At 53.7% G+C, this 24,304-nt stretch overlaps 1 protein-coding gene across 11 annotated transcripts in view; it reads left to right on the forward strand.

The window, feature by feature from the left end:
- The window catches only part of PTPRS (protein tyrosine phosphatase receptor type S), a 109,385-nt gene that overhangs the window by 18,815 nt on the left and 66,266 nt on the right, over positions 1-24,304 (forward strand). For 10 of the 11 annotated variants that reach the window (XM_043911870.1, XM_043911874.1, XM_043911876.1 and 7 more), the window contains exon 1: positions 17,749-17,894. The exons of the other annotated variant lie outside the window; for it this stretch is intronic. The gene's annotated coding sequence lies outside the window, so the exon portion shown is untranslated. Of the gene's footprint in view, positions 1-17,748; positions 17,895-24,304 lie in introns of those variants that run through there. 11 annotated transcript variants of the gene reach the window in all.

The following is a 24,304-nucleotide window of genomic DNA, read 5'->3' on the forward strand; positions in this document are numbered from 1 at the left end:
CAGAAGCTTGGAGGGAAGTCTTGAGGCAGCCAACCATGAGAAATTCTAGTTGTCTGGAGCCTGGCCACATAGGGCCAGGTGCCATGTGCAAAACCCTGAGTCAGCAGCACTGGGATGAAACGCAATTCAGAAGACCTGGGCTTGGAACCAGAGGTGTTTTAGGAAAACTTGTACGTATATTTTACTTACACTTTCCACTTATGTTCAGGAGAGAAAGGAGATCAAAGTCTGTGTCCAAAGAAGTCTAAAAAAAACCCATTTGGTTGCTGTTAAATGATAATTCTGTGTGATAAGAAAGTTGTGTCTAGGGACTGCCCTAGTGGCCCAGTGGTTAAGACCGTGCTTCCTCTGCAGGGGACATAGGTTCGATCCCTGGTTGGGGAACTAAGATCCCGCATGCTGCCTGGTGTGGCCAAAAAAAAAAAAGGCAAGCAGTCATGTTCAGTTTAATTGGCAGCATTTTTTCTCTTACTGACACATAAAATAATGATGCAGCTTAAACTCAATGCAATACAGAAATTGTCAGATCTGGAATTTGGATGAGGACAAGGGAGAGAAGATAAAAGTCTCCAAGAATGAACAGTGGGAGGGGAGGTCAGGAAAGACTTCCTGGAGGGAGTGGCAGCTAATCTGAGATGTGGTGGTTGAGTAGGAGTTACCTGGGCAGAGACAGGAGGGGATCCAGGCAGAGAGAACAGCATGGGCGAAGACTCCTCACGTGGTCACTGTGAGCCCTCAAGGTGGAGCGGTTAAATCCTGTGTCTTGCATGAGGCCCAGCACATTGTAGGTGCTCACTAAATGGATCGTGGTAGATGTTAGACCAGTGGATCCATAATAGGCAACCAGTTAGCGGACACGAGGTAGGTGCTCAGTAAACTGGCACTGCCCTTAGTCCAGGATCTGGGTGATGCCTTGTGGGTATCGCATTCCAGCATCTGCATTCTGAGAGACCTGAGACCCAGAGGTTTGGGTCTCTTTGAAGTTCATCAGCAGGTTGACTATTGAGCAGGGATAACCTTGAAGGTTATCCTCAGCTCCCTGTCCTTCTCCTAAGGAGGCTCCATCCTTAGATGCACAATGGGCAGGCAGCTTGAAAAGAGGAGAAACCCAAATCAAACTGACTTCAGTTTAAAAAAAAAAAAAAGCAGATGAATTGATTTGGAATATACAAGCTTCAGGCATGGCTTGATCCAGGAGCTCAGACAAGGACTCTTTAACTCCTTGTTAAAGATGAAGAAAAGCAGACTGGTGGTAGTTTAGTTGCTAAGTTGTATCTGACTCTTGTGATCCCATGGACTGTAACTTGCCAGGCTCCTCTGTTCATGAGATTTCCCAGACAAGAATGCTGGACTGGCTTGCCTTTACATTCTCCAGGGGATCTTCCCAAGCCAGGGATCAAACCCGCATCTCCTGCATTGCAGGTGAAATCTTTACTGACTGAGCCACCAGGGAAGCTGAATAGCAGACTGGCATGGGTTGCCATTTTCCTAGTCCAGGAAAGATAAAAACAAACCCAGATTGCTTAGACTGCTTGCCCAAGGCCACCCAGCAAGGAGGTTAAGCCTTGATTCAGACTTGGGTTGCTCTGAATCTGAAGCCCATGGCTTAGGGTGGTTGTGCCCGGCCAGGTGGTGATGACTCCACTTTACAGACAGGGAAACAAGATTCATAGAAGGAAAATGACTTACTTAAGGTCACAGAGTAAGCAAGGAGCAGAGCCTGGACCAAACTCATGTCAAACTCGTGGTCTCAGATCTCCTGCCGTACGTTTCTCCGTAAGCATGGGTTGGATGGTGACTTGGTCCAGCCAAGAGAGAGGAGGAAATGTTTGCCAGAAGCCACATTGACTTTGGGCCAGGCTCTCCCCTCCCCACCCAAAAGGGGCCCTCGCACCAGCCCTCCAGCCTCCCACTCTGGATGGTTATGACTTTCCCCTCGCTCTTGATGAACACATCATGGGTGACAGGTGGGGAGGTCCCCACTGGCCCTGGCTTTGTGCCAGCCGTGAGTCCTGGCCAGGCCTGCCCATCTCTGTCACAGGAGGAAATGAGATTGGCAGCCAATTGTTCTCTTCAGAGCCAGCCGTCTAACTCCCCGATGCCCAGCTCCCAGCATCAAAGGAATTGATTGCTCAAGCCCTCGTCCCTTCTCCCTAGCAAACACCTGATCCACTGCTCGGAAATTCACTGTTTCTGCCTGAGCATGGTCTCTGCCTGTGTTCCCTTTGCCCTTGGGCATCTCCGTGGCATTTATGGGACACTTACTGTATACTCGGTGTTGAGCTGAGCTGCAAGCCAGCTTTGTCACCTCAGCCTAGGCCAGGCTCTGGGGCTACCAGGTGACCTCTGCCACCTCCAAGCTGTGTGACTTTGAATAAGTGGGCTGACCTCTCTGAGACTCAGTTTCCTCCCTGGTAAAAAGGAGAGAATTAGGTGAGATGTGTGTCTTAAAATATTAACAAGTGTTGTTGTTACTGTTACTCTTTCCTTCTTTTATGGCTGTTCTGGGTCTCTCTGCTGCACGTGGGCTTTCTCTAGTTGTGGCGAGCAAGGACTGCTCTTCCTTGCAGTGCACAGGCTTCTCTTTGTGGTGGCTTCTCTTGTTGTGGGGCCTGGGCTCTATGGGCTCAGTAGTTGTGGTACGTGGACGTAGTTGCCCTGCAGCATGTGGAATCTTCTTGGACCAGGGATAGAACTCATGTCCCCTGCATTGGCAGGTGGACTTGTAACCACTGGACCACCAGGGAAGTCCTGTTACTTCAACATTAGCAAATCTAGGTCTCTCGATCTCTTCCACACTTATTCACGCATCCTATGCCCACTGTTCCGTGCTCTTCTTTTTCACACAGATGCAGTATGTATGAAGCCGTTGCCTGCTTTTTTCTGGGCTGTGTACTATGCTATTGGCATGCCCGCTCCCCTCCTGATGGTCATGCCCGCTCCCCTCCTGATGGTCATGCCCATCCATCCCTCTCTTTCACGTTCCCGTGAGATAAGCCACAGTGCTTTTCATGCACAGGTTTCAAGCACAAGTAACAGATTCTATGGGGATTCACATTTTAAAAAATAATTATTTACATTTATTTATTTGGCTGCGTCGGGTCTTCCTTAGTTGTGGCACGTGGGCTCTCTGATTGTGGCACATGGACTCAGTAGTTGCAGAATGCAGACTTGGTTGCTCACATGGCGTGTGGGATCTTAGTTCCCCGACCAGGAATCGAACCTGTGTCCCCTGCATTGGAATGTGTCTGTGCACGCACTCAGTTGCATCCAACTCTGTGATGCCATGGACTGTAGTCCACCAGGCTCCTATGTCCATGGAATTTCCCAGTCAAGGATATTGGAGTAGTTTGCCATTTCCTTCACCAAGAGACTTTTCCACCCCCAGGGATCAACTCCCCGGCTCTTGCATCTCCTGCACTGGCAGGCAGATCTTTACCACTCTACCACCTGGGAAGCCCCCTGCATTGGAAGGTGGATTTTTAACCACTGGGCCACCAGGGAAGTCCTATGGCATGCACATCTTAGCATTTGCTGGATCTCACCTGGTCACCCTACGAGTGCCTCAGCCACTAGCGAGTGCGTACTGGCTTCTGAATGGTTTGGTAGGAGGGATGTTTTTGTTCTTTAGCTGCTGCCACTGGACTAGTTGCAGAAGCCCCTCATAGTTTCAGATCTAAAATTTTCTTTCAGACCCCAGGAAAAGCTTCTGAGTGTTGAGTAAACAATTAGTGCCTCCTCTGGGTTCAGAATCCTGCTGTGGGGCGGGGTTGGGGGTGGTCTAGAGATTCTTCTATTTATTGAACATCTACTGTGTGCTGGGCTCTGCCAAGGCGCTGGGAATAGAGTGGTGAAGAACACAGAAGACAAAGCCCTGCCTCTGTCAAGTGTAGCAGGGAGAAGACCAATACACAAATGAATAGATTATTTATTAAAGGGCTACAGGTTGCTTTTAAGAAATACAGAGCCAGGGAGAGGGGTGGGTGATAAGGAAGGAACTATTTTAGCTATGGAATCAAGGCAGGGCCTCTCTGAGGAGGTGATCTTTCAGTGAAGACCAGCAGGAAATGAGAGTGAATTATGTGAAGATCTGGGCTAAAGTTGTTCCCTGGAGGAGTGGGAGAGAATTGCTGTGCAAAGGCCCTGGGGCAGGACCATGCCTGGTGTGTTGAAGGAACAGCGACTAAGCCCAAGTGGCTGGAGCTGAGGGAGGGAGGGAGGGGGAGGGGGGAGGGGACAGGGCAGTGCTTTCCCAGGTGAGCAATGATGGGGCTGGACCAGATGGAGGCAGGGAAGGGGGGAGAAGTGGGTGGATTCTGGAGAGTTGTTTGTTTTTTTTTGGTAAGAGTTGGTAGATTGGCCAAGCAGTGGGTGCAGGGTGGGGTTGAGAAGAATTGAAGATAGCTCGCAGATCTCTGGCCTGAGTGTCTGCAAGGACGGGGAGGGACAGGCATGGGGACCCCTGTGTTAACAGAACATCCACTAAGGTTTCCAGAAGCAAAAGAAGTGCTTCTCTGCAGGTGTTGGAGGGGGCCTCCTGGAGCTGGTGGCTCCAAAGTCAGCCTGTGGGTGTGATGTGGGGCTGGTGTCCCCTGCCACCAACAAGCCAGTGGCACATCCTTTTCTCAGCCTCAGTTTCCCCATCTGTATAATGGGGATGGTAAGAGAAGGCAGCAGTGATATGAGTTAATGTGTACAAAGCATTTAGAGCACAGCCAGCTATACATTTGGGCTTAGATGGGGCTGGGGCTTTGCCCAGCTCCAAGCTCCACTGGGGCTCTTAGGGCAGAAATGCAGATATTCACTAAAAGCCTCCAGTTCAAGATACAAAGGAGGTCTGGTTCACACACCAGGAGGCTGAAGCCCAGAGTGGTTAGGGCACTTGATTCAGGCTGCACAGCCTTCGGCTCAGCATTCCTGGGCCCACACATCCTCCCCACCTTGCTCCTCTCTCTTCTCTGGGCATTTTCCACCCCCCGGGGCTGCCAGCTTTGGTTCTTGGTGGTTTCCAGACTCCCCTTGGCTCCAGCTTGGCACTCATCTCCCACCTCCACAGGCACTGAGTCCAGGGCCTGGTGCCAGGCAAGCCCGGGGAGGGGAGGGGGGTCTTGATGAGCACCCTCTGCTTTTACATCCAGGGTTCCCTCTGCTCCCTCTCCTCACCCCTCCCCTGATGCTTCCACTAATGATGGAAGTGGGACTGGAGGGAGTGAGCGAAATTATATACACACGAACATATAAAAATTAGTTTAGGATCTGGGCCAAGAACCACTTGCGCTTGGCCAGGCATTGTGGGTAATTCATCGCCGATTACCATAAAAGCCAGAGCCTGCTGACAGGCGGCCGTGGGGCTTTTGTTTAAGATTCTGATGAATATATAATCTCTCTCCTGCCTGGAGCCCAAGGTTCCCCCCCGCACCATCCCCGGGAAGGGTGTCCCCAGGCTCCTGCCCATGGGGCCGCCAGCTCTGGCCTGCTTGGGAGCCAGGCCTGCCCTAGGTCCATTGGTGAGCCTGCCTTGGAGGAGCTAGGCTTGGTGTTCGATGCCCACTGCTGTCCCCACTGATGCCCAGCCTGTAATACAGCCCCAGCCCTGGGCTCTGTTCCCTCAGGCCCTCATTCATCCACTTGGCACACATTTATTGGGCTCCAGCTGTTTGGCTGGCCCCACGCGGGTGCTGGGATGCTGCGGTGACTGAGATCAACAGAATCCCTGGCTTTTTAGAGTTGGAGGTCTGATGGATGAGTAGATAAGCATGTATTCATATTTAAAGATTCCTCATCTCTTGCCCAGGAGATGCAGATTAAAACAACAAGATCCATTTCTTGCCCATCCGCTTGGCAAAAGTGTATGAAGCTTGATGATTTCCAGATTGGAAATGGGAGGGGGACCCCTGGGCGTCATCAGTGGGAGAATAAATCAGCATGGCTACTTCTCACCATCTTTTATTTTTATTTTCCGGCCAGCTAACACATACGTGTGAGCTATAATGGAGGATATACAGAAGAATACACAGGGGAGAGTCTCTCTACCAGCACTCCCCTCCTATCCGCAGCTCTCCTCCCCTCTCCTTCACCAGAAGCAGCCACCAGTCTCCTGCTAGGACAGCAGTTGGTAGACTTTTTCTGTAAAGGACCAGATAGTAAATCTTTTCAGCAGTCTTCATCAATACTGTTCAGTGCCACTGTTGTAGCATGAAAGCAGCCAGAGACAATACGTGAATGAATGGCAGTGGCTGGATGCCAATAAAGCTTTATTGACACAAACAGCCAGGGGGCCAGATTTGGTCCTTGGGCTGTAGCTTATTGGCCCCTGCTCTGTATTAGCACTGTCTAGCAGAACTTTTGTACAATTTTAGAAACACTCTCTGGTGATAGCTTTCTAATAAAATAGCCTCTGGCCACATGTGCTGTTGAGCATTGGAAATGTGGTTGGTGCAAATGAAGACTCAACTTTTACATTTTATCCCATTTTATTGCATTTAAATGTAAACAGCCACATGTGGCCCATGGCCACAGTTTTGGACAGCACAGTTATCTAGACATGTTCAGTGAACATTCAGTAGGCGGGTAGATTTATGTTCCCTGGTTTAACCAAATGGTAGCTTCTTTTAAAAGCTGTTCCCTACTTTGGGGTTGTTTTTCCTCTCTCTCAAAAAAATGTATCTTAAAAGTGATTTCATAATTATACATCTGGCTCTATCTTCCTTTTCACAGCTGTGATACTAGTCTCATAATACTAAAAGATGGTAATCTTTTGTGGCATTATTTGGTCCCTTGCACCATTATTTAACCAGTCCCCTATTGTTGGGCACTTAGGTTGTTTCAAGTCTTTTGCCATGAGGATTTTCTACACATGCCATTTCACGGGGATGTGTCTCTCAGAAAAACTCCTAAAAGTGATGTTGGCAGCCCCAAAGGGAAGGTGCAGACCCTCCAACTGCCCATCTCTCTGCCCTGAGATGTGGAAGATGTGGACGCAAAGATTCACAGGCATTGGTCAAGACTGAGGAAAAAATAAAAAGTGGAGCCAACCTAGGTGTCCATCAACAGGGGAATGTAATAACCTTGTAATGGAAGATTATACACAGCAGGGGAAGTGTCTAGGGATGAGTGTGCTCACTAGATACAGTGTCTTTTGAAAGAAGGAGGAATGCTGGGAAATGATACAGACAAGATGATACAATTTCACGGATGAAAAAAGCCACTCTGTATTCTGGTGTTACTTTTGGTCTGTAACTGCTCGGGAGAGATATGCAGAGATTGACACAAACCAGCAATGGAGGTTGCTTCTAGGAGCAGATAAGAGGGGCTCTCCTGTCCACAAAGCTTTGCATCTGCCACACACCAGCTGCTTCCTGTCCTCAGCAGGAGGAATTTGAAAGAACAAATCTCCTGCCCTCTTGGAGCTAGCACTCCAGTTGGGGAGCCGGAGAATAAACAAAGCACAGATAAAACCCACAGAAAATGTCTGAGAGAGTGGTAGTTTGCTTTAAGGGGGAAAAATTCCAAGGGACTGGGGAGGGCCCAGGGTAGGAGGCAGAATTTTCAAGAGGGTGTCCCAGAAGACCTCACTGAAGAAGTGACATTTGAGGGGGACTTCCCTGGTGGTCCAGTGGTTAAGGCTCTGCGTTTCTAATGCAGGGGGAGGGTTGGATCCCTGGCCCCGGGAACTAAGAGTCCACGTGCCTGCCAAAAAAAAAAAAAAGTGAGATTTGAACAGAGGTGGTGAGGGAGGGAGACAGGTGGATTTTACGGGAAAGAGTGTTCCCAGCAGGCGAAAGGGGAGTGCAAAGGCCCGGAGGTGAGATCTCCTAGAACAGTTGCTGAGTCCAAACCCCTGCCCTCACCCAGACCTGCATTCCCTCCATCATGGCTCCCAGAAGAGCACTGCTTACTGGGGAATAATTATCTTTAAAAAATATTTCTTTGGCTGCATAGGAATCTTAGTTGTCACACCTAAGGATTTTTAGTTGTGGCGTGTGGGATCTAGTTCCCTAACTAAGGATTAAATCTGGGCCCCCTGCATGGGGAGTACAGATTCTTAGCCACTGGACCCCCAGGGAAGTCCTGGAATAATTAATTATTAATCGTAATACCTGATATATCTGGGAGCCAGAGGTCCATCTTTATGCCTCCATTAGGCTATCAGTCCCTGCCCACATGTGAGCTACAAAGTCACAGTTGGGCTAGGTTCAAGATGCTACAAATTCCAGGACAGGGTGACCTCCAGTCAGGCAGGAAGAAGGGAGGCCAAGGCCTGGATGGGGGGAAAGGAAGGAGGTGAGAACCAGTCTGTGTTCAAGTCCTAGCTCTGCCATTTTCTAGTGGTGAGACTATGAGCCCAACCTCCAGGGCTTAGTTTCTCCAACTGAAAAATGGGGAGAAAGTAAGCCCAGTCTTTGAGGTGATTCAGTGAGCTGCTTTGTGGATGCCTGGCCCACAGGAAGAGCCAGGAATAAGAACCAGAGTGCTCATTGAGTGCCTCCTCTGCGCCTGGCTTGGTTTAGAGCGCTTTCCCCCATTGTTTGCTGTTCAGTCACTCAGCTGTGTCTGACTCTTTGTGACCCCATGGACTGCAGCATGCCAGGCTTCCCTGTGTTTCACCATCTCCCAGAGTTTGCTCAAACTCATGTCCATTGAGTCAGTGATACCATCCAACCATCTCATCCTCTGTCGTCCCCTTCTCCTCTTGCCCTCAATCTTGCCCAGCATGAGGGTCTTTTCCAGTGATTTGGCTCTTTGCATCAGGTAGCCAAATTATCGGAACTTCAGCTTTGCCCCGTACTAAGCCTTAAAGAGCATTCTGAAGTCTTGGAGGAGGGTGGGGTTGGGACCTGGATCCAACCCTGTCTAAAGATGTCACCTTGCCCCGCCTTCCAGTCACCCAGGACATGAGAACTTGGGGAACTGCCCAGAGAGGTCATGCCCACACCTGAGCTCATAGCTGGGTCAGGCAGGGACACCAGCTCTGCTGTCCCATCGCCCTCAGCAGACCCCTGGCTCCTCAGGCTTCTCACCTGTGAGGTGGGACTTAGCCTGAGGTTCCTACTTCCACTTCTTCCCATTCAGTCGAGCACTACTTAGATTTCTTCTCCCAGTTCCCCTCTTCCTTCACATCTTAGATATCACCTCCTCCCAGAAGCCCTCCCCACCCCCATGCATTCCTCATCATACCTCTGGTCTCTTAACTGCCAGAGCCCTGGCGTCTGCCTCCCCTGCAGCCTGTGAACTTCCTGACACTGGACTAGGACTGCCTGGGTCATCTTATGTCTCTAGTGCTCAGCCTGGGGCCTGGTATACAGCAGGTGCTCTTTAAATGCATGTGTGAAAGAATTGTTATGGAAGTATGATAATTGTTCATGCCTCAATATGTTCATTCTTCACATCACATCCCCCCACCTTACTCCTCTAATCCCATCTCCCTCTCTTTCCCCAGAGCGTAGTGTGTTCATTCCTACCACAGGACCTTTGTACGTGCTGTGTCCTCTACCCAGAATTCCCTCCCCACCCCCATCTTTGCATGGCTGCCTCCATCTGTCTCCCTCCCTAGAAGAGAAACCCTGGGAGGTTGTCTGCCCTGGTTCCTGCTGCATCCCCAAAACTCAGAATAGGGTCTGTTACAGGATAGATGGCTAAGATTTCAGCAGTGACCAAGGCTGGGTCCCACCTTCATGAGGCAAGTCGGTCAAATGCTGCATGAAGCCCTGTCTTGGGCATCTCTCTGGCCAGTGCCTCAGTTTCTCTGATCATCAAAGGCCTTGACCCCACCAAAATCAGTCCCAGGCACCAAAAACCCAATTGTCCTCTGCACAGGTGAGGACACAGAGACCCAGACAGGGGCAAGAACTTGCTAAAGGCCACATAGCTCTCTGGGGACCAAGATGGGACAAGAACCGAGGGACCTGCCACCAGGATGGGGCTTTTGGGGGGTGACCCATGGAGAAAGCATCTGGCGGCACAGAGCTACACGGACCAGCAGTGACTCTGTTCAGTCGGTAACAGGTCAAGAAGAAAGTCTCAGTCGGGAACAGGGTGATCTTTAAAACCAACACCTGCCAATCTCTCCATAACCAAATCCCATTGTGCTGCTGGGTTTAGCAACAGTATCCAGGGAAAATGGAAGAACTCGACTCATAGTTTCATTGTAATAATTTTTCTGGTGACTTTCAAGGCTAGGCAGTTAGAGCTGTGCATTAGAGACTTAGTTTCTAAAGTAAATTAGTTTAAGAGAACGGCATGAGCCAGTTGAATGAAAGATTTAATGAGGGTTATTGGGATGTGGCAGAAGTCGGGAACAAGACAGGGAGGATTTGAGGGGGAAATGCCACACACGTCCCCACTGGGGACCTGGCGGGTACAGAGGCATCTTACGGAGAGGATGTGGCCAGATCTATTAAAGCGGCCACAGCTGGTTCAAGGTGGGCGATGGGGGGCCTGGCAGAGGCGCTACCCTTGCCACCCCCACCTCTGACTGAGTCAGCACATTGGCACCTGCCTGCAGAGTGGAGTCTGGCTGTGGTTGGAGCAGCTTTTCACAAATTTCTGCCCTTGGGGCCAGAGCAGAAGCCCCCAGAATGTGCCTGGGGTGGAAGCCAAGTAGACCCAAGTTCAAATTGAGCTGTGTGGATTTGTGGCTGCAGATGGTACCTGCTGACCTCTGCCCCTCCAGACTTTGCAAGGCCTCTTAGCCATTAGTTTATTCTTTCATTCAGAAACCTTTTATTGAGTGTCTACTGCATGCCAGGTGCTAGGACCCAGCAGTGGCTGAAACTGACCTGGCCTCACCCTCCCAGTTCCCACCACTTCCAGCAGAGCTGTCCACAGAACTTTTTGTGCTGAGAGAAATATGTGATGTCTGTGCCAGTCCTGTGGCCACGAACCACACTGGAAACATAGTTGGTGTGACCGAGGAACTGGTTTTTGAATTTTGTTTACTTTTTTAAAATTTTAATTTAGTCACATATGACTGTGGTTCCTTATCAGACAGCACGAATCTAGACAGTAAATGAGAAGTAATTTCAAATGAAAATAAGTGCCCCCTCCCAAGAAAAAAAAGCTAGAGAATGAATATGTGATAAAGGCTCACGGAGGTGGTACCTGAGTTGCAGTGATCGACCATGGTGATCAGTTCTTCTCTGAGGATGCAATGTTTGAGGGAGACCTGAGTTGACAGAAGGAAATAGCCGTGAAAATGTGGGGGAAGGGTGGTTCATACAGAGGAAACCAGTATGTGCAAAGGCCCTGGGGCAGGACTGTGCCTGGGCAGTTAGAGGAACAGTGAGGAGGCCCGAGGCTGGAGAAGAGTGAGAGAGGGGGCAGGAGGAGGAGGAGGGGGGAGAGCAGGGAGGGGACAGGGCAGGTCCTGAAGGGCCTTGTAGGCAGCAGGGCAGGACTTGGGCTTTTGCTGGAGGGAGGTGGGAGCCTAAAAGGTTGGGGGCAGAGGAAGGATGGGAACTGAGTCAGTTACTTACTGGCGCCCTCTTGCCACTGTGGAAGGGAACAGATTGTGTGGAGCAAAGGGCAGAGCTGGGGAACCAGGACAGGGGTGACTGGTCCAGGTGGGTACTAATGGGGGCTAGACAGGATGGGAAGGGCATCTGGAGAGAGACTTGAGAGCATTTCCAGACCAGCAGCATGTGGTGGGGGTGAGGGAAGGAGAGGAGTCAGGGTCGGTCCCCAGGTTCTAGCCCGAGCCTCTGGAAGGACAGAGCTCCTGTCTGCTGAGCAGGGGAAGACACAGGGAAGACTAGGTTTGCTGGATCCAGCTGCACCTGAAAGCACCCCGGCTTTTTCCAGGAGAGAGTGGTAGCTAAGGCCTGCCTGGGGGAATCAGAAGATGGAAAAGGCAGATGAGGAGGTGCTGCGTGCCTGTGGCAGGTAGCGTGCTCACTGCGGTGTGACTGGCAGGCAGACACGGCGCCAGGGCCATGGTGCCAGTGTGGGCGAGGCGGACACCGGGCTGGTCGACACACGCTCGCTGCCCCAGGGCATGAATGCTGGGCTGGGTGGGGAGGGGCCCATTGGGCAACCTGGGGCCCCAAAGCCTGAGAAAGCAGGAAGCTGCCCAACCAGTTTCTCTCTTGCTCCCAAAGCCAAGTGCGTGGAGTTTGGTGGTTGCCCTTAAATGAAATTTTCAGAAATTTTGGTCCCAAATGTGAAGTCAGGGAAATGATTGGGAGTGGGGGGTCCTGCCTGAGAATGTCCAGGGTGCAGTTTTTTGGTGTGTTTTTTTTTTTAATATTTATTTATATGGCTACATTGGGTTTGGCAACCCAATCCAGTATTCTTGCCTGGAGAATCCCATAGATAGAGGAGCCTGGTGGGCTACAGTCCAGGGGATCACAAAGAGGCAGACACGACTGAGGTGATAGCACAGCACACCGGGTCTTCGTTGCATCATGTAGGATCTTTAGTTGGGGTGCAAGGACTCCTCTAGTGTCTCGAGGGTTCAGTAGTTGAAGTGAGTCCCACTAAGTAAGTGGGACTTCGTTGCTCCCAGTATATTTGGGATCATCCCAGACCAGGGGTTGAACCTGCATCCTCTGCATTGCAATATAGATTCTTAACCACTGGACCACCAGGGAAGTCCCCCGGGTGCAGCTTTACCTGGGTGGGCACATCAGGGCAGGTCTCAAAGGTTTTTGACCATCCTGAGGGAATCACCCTCTTCTTGGAAATGAGGGGTGTCACAGCTTGGTCCGACGATGTCCTTTTCTGTTGTTTATGCTGGAGAGCGAGTGAAGACCCGTTAAACTCTGTGGACTGGACCCTGGCAGATGGTTTCATAATGGTGATCTCTGTGTACCCATCTGAGAAAGACCAGAAAGAGGCAATCAGCCTCAGGGCCTTTGTACTTGCTGCTCCTCTTGCCTGAAACTCTTTTCCCATGGCAGTTTGTCTGTCAAGGTCTTTCTGAGAGGTTCCCCCAGACCCCTCCATCCTTCTAGAGCCTTACAGTTCGTTTTGTTTTCTTTTTGCAACCTCTTAGTACTTCTGGCCTTACGTTAGTGATGATGTTTGTTTCTCAGTGCGTATCTGTCTTGTCCTCTTATCTGCGAGCCACGGGGGTGGGGCGGGGTAAGGGGGGGGCGCTTTTTGTGCCACTGCTGTGTCCTCAGTGACCCAGCACACAGTAGGTGCTCAGTGTTTCTGGAAAGAATGAATGAAAATGACCACATGCTAACTGTTCTTCTCCAGGAGAGGGGTGGATTGTGGGCAATTTTTATTTTCTTCTTCATGCTGATTTCCCCTAATTTTCTGCTGCACGAGCCTATTTTATAATTAGAAGAAAAGTTATTTTGAAAAAAAATTACCCCCCAAATGTCCCAGCTGCAGGAGCTGACGTGATTTAGCCCCAGGCTGCATCCCAAGGACAGCCACCTCCTGTGTGTTTAGAGAGGATGTAGCAACTGATTTGTGGGCTCCCGCCTGGGGTCAGCCCTCAGGGGCACTGGGTGGGCCGAGCAGTCAAGGAGGGCTTCCCGGAGGTAGCAGCTCTAGCCTTCAGCATGTGCAGGCCAGAGTGCTCAAAGTAATCATCCTGAGTCCCTTCATTAACTTGTACCCCACAACCAATCCTTTAGAAAACCTCCTTGGCTCTGCCTTCATGATCTATCCAAAATGTGCCCACGCCCCTCCCTGCCCCACCCTGCCGCCCCACATCTCTGCCTCCACCTGATCAGTTCCCTCTTTGCTTGCCTGAACCAGTGCAGTCACCTCTGCCTTGGTTCTCCAGCTCCCCCCACCTGCAGTCTGTCCTCCATGCAGTAGCCAGAGGGTATCTGGGAATACCTGAGTCACACCCCACCTTTCCTCTGCCTGCAGCCCTCCAGTGTGCCCACCTCCTTCAGGATAGCCTAAGGCCCTGCATCAACCTGTCCTGTTCCCCTCACTGCCTCCTTCTCTTCTCCTTACTCACTCTGCTCAGCCACAGGGGTCTCTTTACTGTCCCTCCACCACACCAGAGACTGTTCTGCCCCAGGGCCTTTGCATGTGCTGTACCCACTGCCTGGATCACTCCTCTTAAACATCGATTATCTTAAACACTTCCTTCAGGTCTTACTCAGATGTTACCTCCCCACTCCCTTCCTTGTCGTTCCCTCCCTCAGTCCTGTTCGACTTCTTTGCAACCCCATGGACTGTGGCACACCAGGCTTCCCTGTCCTTCACTATCTCCCCGAGTTTGCTCAGATTCATGTCCTTTGAGTCAGTGATGCTATCTAATCATCTCATCCTCTGTTGCCCCCTTCTTCTCCTGCCCTCAGTCTTTCACAGCATTAGGGTCTTTTCCAGTGAGTTGGCCCTTCTCATCAAGTGGCCGAAGTATTGGAGCTTTAGCATCAGTCCTTCCAGTGAATATTCAGGGTTGATTTCTTTTAGACTACTCAGTGTTGATTTCCCACTCCCTGACCCTCCTATTTAATACTGTATCCCACACCACATATCCCCTCTTCCCTCACTTTGTCCATCTCTTTTTTTTCCCCCACTTGGCCACACCATGAGGCAAATGTAGGATCTTAGTCCCCAAAACAGGGAACTAGACCCAGGCCCCCTGCATTGGAAGCATGGAGACTTAACCCCTGGACCACCAGGAAAGTCCCTACTTTGCTCATCTTCATAGCACTTAGCAACAACTACCCTGGTGTATTTTCTTGCTTTCCTTTCTCATCCACTGCCTGCCCTGGAGCATCAGGATCATGAGGGCAGAGATCCTACTCAGTCCTGGTCACTGCTCCATCTCCAGTGCCTCCAGCCAGGCCTGGCACATCATAGGAACTTCCCTGGTGGTCCAGTGGCTAAGACTCCATGCTCCCAATACAGGGGGCCTGGGTTCAATTCCTGGTCAGGGAACTAAGATCCCATGTGCTGCAACTAAGACCTGGTGCAAATTAATTCATTAAATAAATAAAAAGAAACATTTTTAAAAAGAGGGCAGATAGGGAGTTCCCTGGTGATTCAGTGGCTCAGACACCACGTTCCCAATGCAGGGGGCCCAGGTTGCATCCATGGTCAGGGAACTGGATTCCACATGCTGCAACTAAAGATTCCACATAATGCAACTAAGATTTGGCACAGCCAAATAAATTTAAAAATGGATAAATTAAAAAAAGGGTGAATGAAGACCCCTGCTTTGGGACAAGGGCACCGCACAGTGTAGCATCTTGGCGAGAATGTAGAACTTGGAGTGGGGGGCTCTTCTGTGTAAGAACCCAGCCTGGCTGTTTGCAGAAATGTTTGCTGAGAACCTGCTGGGTGCTGGGGACCCGACTCGGGGCACACACTCTGATCGAGACAGAGACAAACCCAGCCCTGTCCTCTGAGGTCACAATCTGATGGGAGAGACAGACCTGTGTCCAGACAGTTAACATATGGGATGATCAGAGCTGTGATGGGGGCTGGGGGGTAGGCTTGTTCAGGGCATTGAGCAGACAGGGCCTCCCAGCTGAGGGAGGGCAGACGCAGGGCTTGTCTGGCTCCACCTTTACCTAGGGGGTGGCTGTGTTCCCACCCCACTGTGGTCACCTCCTTCACCTGGAAGCAAGAGGTCATCTCCAGGGAGACACGGGCAAGGGCGCAGACGGTAGGGCCTGCCTGGGAGGGGGTGGCACATCCCCAGCCACCACCCCCTGGGGCTTGGGTAGCCCAGAGACAGGCATTTCTGCCCCAGGTCACCCAGCCTGATGACATGGATTCATCGGGTGCCTGTTGTGTGCCTGCTTTGTATTTCGGACGGGGAAACCATGGCCCCAAATGGTGCAGGTTCTTGCTTGAAGTCACATGGGATGTACCTGGATTCAAACCAGGGTCTGCACGAGCCCTTGGCCTGGACCATCAGCCTGTAGATGGAAGCAAAGCATGCTCCTGGGGGCATTCTCTGAGGGCCCACTGTGTGTCCTACCACACCAGGGTAGGGGGGAGGTTCTGCCGCTTGATTCCACACCCATATTGACCCAGAGCACCTCCTGTGTGCTTCCCACAAGGTGCTGGGTTTCCAGGTGTCTGTCCCACCTCTATGAAGCATCAGCTATGGGCCTCCCAGGGTTATGGGGAGAGGAGGTGTCAGAGCATTTCTCATTTAGCAGCACCTACTGTGTGTTCATTTGGCAGCACCTACTGTGTGTTCCATGTAGAAGGGGCAGGTGGAGAGTTTGCCTGTAGATGTTCAGAGTACTTACCATGTGCCCTGTATTTTGAAGACTCCAGTGCATGGCTCTCCAATGCATGGCTCCCCAATGCCAGGGGAAGTGGAATAAAGTGCCCTGTTTTGCAAAAGCAGGGCCCAAAAATGGGCAGATCACCCAGGGAGGGTGCATTCGGTGCTGGGGAGAGATGGGGGTAGACCTAGCAGGGCATGGATGGCACCCTTGGGAAGTGAGTAGTCAGGTCCCTAGCAGAAGGGCCCACAGTGGGGCCCTCAGGGGCTCCCACAGCTGTCTGTGCACACACCCCCCTTCCCACCCCTCCGTCACAGCCCATGTTCTTTGTCCCACTGGGCGGTGAGCTTCTAGAGGCTGGGACCTGTCTGTTTCAGCTCTGCTGTTTACCCCTGGGCTTTACCTTGATAGTGATTTGTCATTTTCTGGCCCCAGGCCTTCTGTAGCATCGTGGGTAAGGGAGCTTAGCCGCTGGACCCAAACTTTGGTTCGAATCCTTGCTCTTCCTGACCTTGGTCATTTCTCTTTGTTTCTCCCTAACCCTTTCGGAAAATGGGGGTGATTGACGGTGGGGTGATGTGAGCTGTCACAAGGCCTGGAGTATACTTAGATCTTGATACACGCTGGCTGTGGGAGTCGTCCTGAGCCATTGGGATCAATGGTGGAATTCGCCTGGAATGGGATCAGCCGGGGGAACCGCCCCCCTGCAGCGGCCCATGGTCTCTGTCAGACTTCTTTCCCCTTCCTGACCACGTCCCCAAGCTCCCAGGACCTACCGGGCCTCCGAATTCCCGGCCTCTCCCTCGGAGTTTTCAAACCCGCACCGGGGCAGCAGCCTAGGCCGGGATTGGCTGCCTGGGTGGGGCCACCCCTCCTTCTCCACCCCCCTGCCCTGTCCTCCCCTCCCCCTCCGGATCGGGTGTCTCGGGCTTGGCACGGTGGCCCCATCTGTTTCCAATCTGGCCCTGTGCTCTCCGCCCCCTCCCCAGGGTTGTGGCTCGGGTGGGGGCCTGTGCCATACATAGTGTTCCCGTTCGCCTCCCCCCAAACACCCCTAGTCCCCTGCTGGACTCCCAGCAGGAGGGAAGCCTCTTTTGTGCCTGCGCCCCTCCCCCACCCTGTGGGCTGCTGTGTTCGCAGGGGGCGCGGCCTCTGCCATCCAACCCAGACTGGGAGGGGATTTTCTGCCCCTTCTTCGACCTCCTGTATTTGGGTCTGTTTGGGGCGCCCCCTCTGACGCCCTGTCCAGCATCCAGTCCCTTTATCCGTTGCCATGGCCACGATCAGCGCCTGGAAGGGAGAGAGGAGCAGGGTAGGGGGCGCCCTCTAGCATCTGGCCTTCAAAAGGGAGGTTCTTGGGCTGTGTCCCTTGGGGCGCCCCCTCGGGTATGTGCACACTGCGGGAAGGGGGCACACAGTGCCCTCCTTGGGGGCCTCCTGGACACAGGACCCCCATCCACGTAGGCTTCCAGTGTCCACAGATCTGGCTCCCAACTGGTCCCCCCGCCCTACTTCCGGCTGGGCCCCGCCCGAGGTTTGCTCTGGAGCCCCCTCCCCGGGCCTGCCCCCTGCCGGCTCCGCCCACGGTCCCGCCCCGCCCCGCCCCCAGGCCGAGCTCGCTGGGCCTCGGCCTCTCTGAGTACTCGCAGCGCGCGGCGCTCCGGGCGGACCCAGGGAAGGGCTGCAGCCGCCCGGCCGAGGCAGCGCGGGCCCGGGCCCGGATCTCTGAGCCTCAGGGTGAGTGCGTCCGGACCCCCTTCCACCTCGAGGCTCAGTCTGCGCTAGGCTTTGTCTCTTTCTTCGCCCCTACTCAGGCTTCCGAGACGGGGGCGGGGGGGGGGGGTACCCGCCGAGTTCCCTCCACACCCCCGCTGCGTGCGGTCTGGCCTGGGTACCCACCAGGGACATCTCGAGCCCACCGCTGCCTGGCGCGCCTCCCCCATTCAGACCGGTCGGTCTGTTACTTTGGAAAACTCCAGACCGTTATGCTCCGTGGGGTCCCCTCCCCCGCCTGGCCCCCAGCCCGACCTCCTCTCCCACCTCCTGGGGGTGGAGCCAGGCCCCGGCAGCCTTCGCTCCCAGCCCGGGCCGAGGGGGTTCTCTGATAGCTGGCTTCTGATAGGGGGCTTTGGCATCCTTCCCGCTGGGGACCCGCTCTGCAGAGGAGGCGACAGAACTCCGGGGGTGGGATGGGGGTAGGGGCGTAAGTGGCTGGGATCCCTGCTCTTAGCCACTCCGCAAAACTCCCAGAAAGTTTTCCTCTGTTTGTTTGTCCCTGCGCCCCTCAGGCCTATGAACTCCAGATACATTCTCTGCGTCTTGGTGGCTTTAATAAACTGAGGGGTCAGGCAAGTATATCAGCTCCCACCGACCCTCTCTCCATTTCTCTCTCCTTGTCCCTAAGTTCCCATGCTTCTGGATCCTACCCGCCCCCCCCGTTTTGTTTTAATTTTTTAAGTTTTATTATTGAAGTATAGTTGCTTTATGGGGGCTTCCCGGGTGGCTCAGTGGTAAAGAATCCACCTGCCAAACAGAAGACTTGGGTTTGAGCCCTGGGTTGGGAAGATCCCCCGGAGACGGAAATGGCTACCCACTCATATTCTTACCCGAGAATTTTCCTGGACAGAGAAGCCTGGTGGGCTATAGTCCATGCGTCGCTGAGTTGGACATGACTGACTGACTAAAACAACAAACATAGTTGCTTTGCACTGCTGTGTTGGACACCTACCCCCCCTTATTGCCTAGAGAGTCCTGCTTCCCAGATTCCTACCCCAGAGGGGCTTCCTGGGGGAGGGGGCACCCCTGTGGGGGGCTGGCGCAGCCCTCCAAGCCCTGTCTGCCCCTCGTTGAGCCTCACCTCCATCTCTTAATGCTTGAGCGGTTTCCTTACACTCAAGAGCAGACGTCAGGGCTGTGCCCGTGCCTGCTGACATGGTGGCTTCTTCTGGCCTCAGTTTCCCTCTCTGAAAAGGACGTAAACACAGGAATGGCATGGATCAAATGGGGCCAGGCATGAAGTAGGCATCTAATAAACGCACACTCCTAGAGTCGGGGAGAAGACTCCCATCCTGGAGGTTGATAGGTCTGTGACAGGAGTAGAGCTATGATGGGAGACACTGGCACTGGGACAGTCCAGAGGGGGCCATGATCCTGCCTGAGGTATCCAGGAGGGCTTCCTGGAGGAGGTGACAGCTCCACTGAGACCCAAGGATGAGTGTGAAGGTTGAGGTTGGATGGAGAATGAGGAAATGGTGTGCTGGGTGGAGGGAACATCGTGCACAAATATCCCTGTGTGAGCCAAAAGGTGATGACTAGGGACACCCACAGGGCAAACAGCTCTTGCAATGCAACGTGATGTAGTTGGCTCTTCTGGGTGGCTGAGGTTAGAAGTCTAGATTTGAATGGACTTTGATGGAAACCAATGAAGGTTTTAGAACAGAGGAGGGGCAGAGTCCAACAAAGCTACTTCCAGGCCCAGGATTGAGGGTCAGGACTGGGCAGAGGATGGGTCCCCAGACAAGTCCACTCTCAGCCTGGGATGGGGAGGTCTGTGGCTACAGCTTGAAGGATGAGTTGACAGGTGGGCCCCTGGAAGGAAGACCTGTATTTGGAAAGGCCCAGAGGCCCGAAGCAGAGCAGTGCGTTCTGAGAACCATGCAAAGAGGGAACAGGACAGGCCCAGGACACCGATTAGAGGTGCTGGGGAGCCTGGCAGGTGTGAGCAGGGCAGGGGTGCACCCAGATCTTGGTGTTCCAGGCTCCCGCGTGAAGCTGGTGTGGGGGACATGCTGGCAGGAGCCATCCTGGCAATGTGTGCCCCCAGGGAGTGTGGACTCTGAGCTTGATTGAGAGCTGGTCTCTGGCCTCAGATCTTAACCCAGCCCTTAACCTTGGTGTGTGACCCTCAACGGCAGCTAGCACTCTCTGAGCCTCAATTTCCTCCTCTGTCAAACAGAAGGAAGCACAAGGAGCACTTGAAAGGGCTGGGCATGTGGAGGGGACACTCATTACTCCCGCTGGGACTGGGCCTGGCTCCCCAGATGCCCTGCCCGTCCATTCCTGGCTGTGGGGACCTTTGGGGACAGCTTTCAGTGCAAACCGATGGTCAATTAAAGGCAGAACCCTGGGCCCTGGGCCTGGCCCCTTCCTGGAAGGTAGCAGGGCCAGCCTCACCTGGCCCCACCCTGAGCCTGTTTTCCCATGGGAAGACATTGATTCCCCAAAAAGGGAGGAGGCCTCAGCCAGAGCCACGTGGAGCCCACCAGGGGCTGCAGAGGCAGAGCTTGGACCCTGCTTCACCCTTTGGGGACACAGCGACCTAGGGAGGCCAGAGGTGGGAGGCAGGAAGGCCCATCCTCAAGGGGATCTGAGGCCCTGGGAAAGGGGTTCCAGGCTGCAGGAAAGTCCCCGGACCCAGAAAGGAGGCAACGGAGCCAGAGAGGCATGGGGGGCGGGGTGGGTGTGACAACCATGAGACTGTGCATCCCTGAGGGACTTTTCCTTAATAGGGACAAGCTACCCAGCCTTCCCTCTGCCTGGCCTTGGGAAATCCTTGAGGGTCAGGGTTGCATAGATGAGCCCCCTGGTCCCCAGAACAGCCCAGACCCAGAGCGGGGCAGGGAGAGGCAGCAGGGAGTCGTCAGGCCCCCAGGAGACCTTGCCTCGTGAGGGTGACACAAAGCCTACTTGCTGCCCAGTGCTGGTCATAATCGCCCTTTTATGCTCCCTGCTGTGCGTGGGTACACAAAGCTGGCTCCAGGATCGCGTGACCTGCGCCCTGGCGCCCGACTGGAATGGGTGCCCGCTCACCCGCTCTGAGCAAGGCCTGGGAGCCGCTAGGGGCCATCCAGCAGCACCAGGCCCAGAGAGGGTCATCCATTTTCCCGAGATCACACAGCAACTAGGGAAGGACACAGTCCTGTGTCGACATGGACTGTGGAACCAAGGCTCCGCCCAGCTGAGGGGCTTCAGCAGAGTCTCCTTTCCTCTGTGGGCCTCAGTTTCCCCATTTGTGCAGGTTGAGCACCCACTGGTGCCCAGCTGCTGGGCATGGATGGTGGACAGCTCGGCGCCTGGCACAGATGCAGGCAGGGATCCGCCCTGGGTTCCTTGTCCAGAGGCCGCTCCCTCCCCTCCTCCCCTCCTCTACACGCTGTACCCAGCCTCATTGGCCACACAGGTTATTTCCTGTGACTCTCATGGGTGGCTGTTCCCTTCTTAATGGCCACACCATCCTCCAAGACCTTGGGGATCTAGCTGCATCATGCTGCCCCAAAGCTCCTACCTCAGTTTCTCTTTCTCAGCTGTGGTGGGGCTGGTGACCCAGGCTGCTTTATGTGTGATGGCCATAGAGGAGGCTTGGCGTGGTGCCAGTCTGGCCACGTCCCCTCCCCCCTGCTCAGAGCCCCTGAGGCCTCTTTGCCACCACTCTGCCCTAATCTCTCCCCATCTGCTCCTTGCCCTTCCTCATGCTGTTCCCTTCTGTGGAAACACCCACCCCCATCCTGCTTCCCCCTTTAATTCTCAGCCAAGTAATCACATGGGTGTGCATGGTAAGTCACTTCAGTTGTATCTGAGTCTTTGCAACTCCATGGATTGTAGCCCACCAGACTTCTCTGTCCATGGGATTCTCCAGGCAAGAGTACTGGAGTGGGTTGCCATGCCCTCCTCTGGGGGATCTTCCCGACCCAGGGATTGAACCCACATGGCTTACATCTCTTGCATTGGAAGGTGCGTTTATATTAACATTAAATCTGGAGGTACTAAGGTCCAGGCAGTGGGCATAGCACATGCAAAGATCCTGGGGCAGATGTGTTGGAGGAACTGTGCCGGGGGGCCCCTGTGGCTGGAGCAGAGTGAGTGGGGCGGGTGGGTGGAGGGGGTCCTGCAGGGCCTTGTGAGTGGTGGGGAGGACTTGGGCTTTTACCCTCAAAGGAAGGGGCATGGGACCTGATGGGTGCTCACTGGCGCCCTCTGGCTTTGAGGGGAGGACAGACAGTTCAGGAGACATGGCAGGTGATGACAGCATCGGTCCAGGTGAGCAGTGATGGGACTGGACCAGATAGAGACAGAAAAAAGGGTAAGAAGTAGACCGACTCAGACTAGACTTTGAAGGCAGAGCTGATAGGATTTGTTCATCTTCTCCTCTGACCCCTTGTAGAAGACCCCCACACCCGGGTCTTGCAGGAAGCCAGAGGAGGGGGAGAGCCAGGGGCTTTGCTATAGCAAGATCCTTCAAGGAGGGTGGGGGCCTGAGAGACCTGGAACTTGGAACCTTCTGTGTTCTGTCTGATCCTCTCCTACCCCCATTCCTGCCCCAGGCCTTAAAAGCCCCCAGTGCTCTGTCCTCCCCACGCCCAGCAGGCTGGACTGGCCTCTTTGGGGGAGTCAGGAGCTGATGGCCGGGCCCCGCCTGTGCCTGGATCAGCCCCATCCTGCCCAGTCATTGAGAAGGCGTTGGCCCAGCGGGTAATTAGGGGCCTCCCAGTTTAGAAGGTGGCTGCCCTTGGCTCCCATGGGGCATGGGGGGGCAGGGGAAGCATCGTGGCCAGGCCCCTTCATGCCGGTGACCCCTGCCCATGCCAACTTGTATTGGAGGTGAGTAGACAGGAACTAGGTCACCCCCACCTTACCCCCACGCCAGGGGGACCTGGCGACCCTGGGCTTGGTAGTCTGTGTTGCTCTGCTGCCTCGGTTTCCCTGAGTCTCTGTATAGGCCTGACCTGCCGATCCAAGTGGTCTGGGCCAGAGCCCCACCCTGTCCCCCAGATGGTGCTGAGCCTATGTGCATCTGTGGGTGGCGTCAGCTGCTGTGGTCACCCTGGCCGCAGCTGGCCGGGGCCATTTCTCCAGCTAGGGCCTTCACCGTCCCCAGCAGCCACTTTTGCTCTTAAAGGGCCTATAGAGGGATTGCCAGGGGAGGTGGCTGGCTCCAGGCTTCCGTTTCCCCATCTGCGCATCCCGGACCAGTTGGGTCCCAGTGTGTGTCTGTGGTCTGACTGTGCGCATGCCTGTCTGTGTGTGTACACATGGATGAGAGGGGTCTGACTGTGTGTTTCTGGGTGTATATTGTCTGGATGGGTGCAAGCTCAGTCTGCTGACTGCCTGTCTCTGTCGCCCCACTGAATGCCCACATCCGAGTCTGGGGGCTGTGTGTTTTCACCTGCCATGCCCCATGGAGCTTGCATCTGCCTCCATGTTCATGTTTGCCCACAACCCAGCTGTGTGTGTGTATTGCCTACGTGACTGTGATCTTGTGTGTACGTGTCTCACCTAGCTGTGGATCTATGATCTTGACGTGGACCTGTGTCTGCCTCTGATCTGACTGTTTACATGTGCTGTCAGCCCCATTGCAACCCTGTGTCTGGGGGCCTGATTTTGTGCCTGTCCGTGTGCCTGTGAGTGTTATTGGCTTGACTACGAAGAATTGATGCTTCTGAACTGTGGTGTTGGAGAAGACTCTTGAGAGTCCCTTGGACTGCAAGGAGATCAAACCAGTCGATCCTGAAAGAAATCAATCCTGAACGTTCATTGGAAGGACTAATGCTGAAGCTCCAATACTTTGGCCACCTGATGCAAAGAACTGACTCATTAGAAAAGACCCTGATGCTGGGAAAGATTGAGGGCAGGAGGAGAAGGGGACAACAGAGGATGAGATGGTTGGATGGCATCACCGACTTGATGGACATGAGTTTGAGCAAACTCCGGGAGTTGGTGATGGACAGGAAGAGTCGGACACGACTGAGCGACTGAACTGAACTGATGCATGTGGACCCATCTCTGTCACCTGACTGTACATCTGTGATGGTGTCTGGTCTCCCTGTCTGTGATCTGACTGTGTGTCCAGGTCTGTCTGTGACCTGACTGTGTGCAAGCAACCCCCATCTCTGTCTGGTCTCACTGTGGTCTAACTGTGTGCCTGTTGAGCCCCCCAGCCCCCACTCTTCTCATCCTGACTTCTCCACTCTCCACCCTGGACCATGACCCGGCCACCACCAGCCCAGCCTTCCCCTGGGGCTGGGCGAGGTGACCGCAGCTGGGTATTTTGGGAGCCAGAATCACGGGGGCCGCCCCATCATTACGTGGCACCCATCCTTGTGGCCATGGCCTGGGCCCACCCAGGGCATGGCCTCTCCCTGTCCCTCCCT

This window comes from Cervus elaphus, chromosome 9 (assembly GCF_910594005.1).
Source record: "Cervus elaphus chromosome 9, mCerEla1.1, whole genome shotgun sequence".
In the NCBI taxonomy this organism is placed as follows: domain Eukaryota; kingdom Metazoa; phylum Chordata; class Mammalia; order Artiodactyla; family Cervidae; genus Cervus; species Cervus elaphus.